Source organism: Sinocyclocheilus anshuiensis, unplaced genomic scaffold (assembly GCF_001515605.1).
Source record: "Sinocyclocheilus anshuiensis isolate Anshui unplaced genomic scaffold, SAMN03320099.WGS_v1.1 scaffold273, whole genome shotgun sequence".
NCBI lineage: Eukaryota > Metazoa > Chordata > Actinopteri > Cypriniformes > Cyprinidae > Sinocyclocheilus > Sinocyclocheilus anshuiensis.
In genome coordinates this window covers 1,206,105-1,207,708 of record NW_015540857.1, presented here as the reverse complement: position 1 = coordinate 1,207,708, position 1,604 = coordinate 1,206,105, and the positions used below count along the sequence as shown (strand labels likewise).

The 1,604-nt window shown below is 33.0% G+C and overlaps 1 pseudogene; it reads left to right on the top strand.

The window, feature by feature from the left end:
* The window catches only part of LOC107687880 (R3H domain-containing protein 1-like), a 44,584-nt pseudogene that overhangs the window by 22,139 nt on the left and 20,841 nt on the right, over nt 1-1,604 (top strand).

The window sequence follows — 1,604 nt, the reverse complement described above, 5'->3', positions numbered from 1 at the left end:
AAATGTATTATTATTATCATTATTATTATTATTATTATTATTATTATTATTATTATGTCCTTAGCTAAATATCAGTTAGTTTGACCTTTCACTAATCTAAAGCTAAAAAGATTAATTTAATTATTGATTTGATTAATGGGTGAGTTTAATAAGTGAATAAGTAAGTTAAATAATTTTTTTATTACCAATATTATTGTCTGATATATTGGTTTATTACTAATGTGTATAAAGGAAAAATCTTTAACAAAATTTTTTTTATGTCCAGTACATTGATCAATTACAAATCTAAAATTCAAACTAGGATTTTTTTTTTTCTCCTTGATATTTTGCAGAGCGTTATGGAACATTTAGTAATTTAGCTTTAACAGTTTTTATTTGATAGTTTTGGGTTTATATTGAACTTCTTTTGTTCTTTGTTGTGATTGTTATGTGAGAAATGGCAAGTCTTTATTACTTGAGATGATTACAAAGTCTTCTGCTAATTCTCTTCGCAAACTATTTTAATCAAACTCCTCTGATTAGCTGCAGCTAAGGGAAAGAGATCATAATTAGCTTTAAATTACCTTTCTCACTTCATAATGACAAAAAAGAGCCATTGCTTGTCTTCTAATAATCAAAAAAGTCTCGTTTTTGGCGACTGGGGAAATATATAAACGTTCTTAATGCTTCCTGAATGTGTGATTATATCAAATACATCTTGTATTAATGAAACAACTCTTTGCACTTTTATTATTTCTAAATGTGTTCTATTATTGGTTTGTTTTTAACAGGAAAAGATTCATATCGAGCTCACTCAGTCTTTCGAAAAAGACGAAACGTCCATCAAAAATGAGGACAGTGCGAAAATCTCAGAAAAGCCAGAGAAAACAGACCCACTGTCCAGGAAGACGCTCTCAAGAGGTGTGTGTGTGTGTGTGTGTGTGTGTGTGTGTTTGGCAGACGAGGTGTTTCTCACAGGCCAGATGGATGCAACAGAATGTGTGTGATGAATCTCTCTCCATCTCTCTCTCTCAGATTCCAGTCAGGACTACACCGACTCCACAGGAGTAAACCTCCACGAATTTCTGGTCAACACGCTGAAGAACAACCCCCGGTGTGTGAAAATCCCCCCGCCGTCACACGAGCACCACCGCTACTTCCTGCCGCTTCATTGAGCTCCTTCCAAAAATCCTTTTTAAAACTTGCACTTGCGTTACATTAAATAGGGACATATGCATTTTATTTCTTTCCTACATTTTTTTGGACTATTTTATACTTTAAAAAAAAATGTTATATTGATAATGTGTTTATTAATGATTCTTTTTCAAAAGTATAAGAGGAATGCTGTTTTGCACATGTTCTCGGGTGTTAATGTGGGGCTTGTAGGCAGATATTTGAATATTCTGGCTCTTGTGCGCTGGATTCTCATCAGGTTGATGAGCTGTGATAAATGCTAATGAACGCTGTTCTTACAGGGACAGAATGATGCTGCTGAAACTCGAGCAAGATATTCTGGACTTCATTAGTAACATTGAGTAAGTAACCGTTTAAATTTACATAATTTCTTTTCATGTTTCATTTCTATATGTATATATGTGTACATATACATACATGCGCATATATAT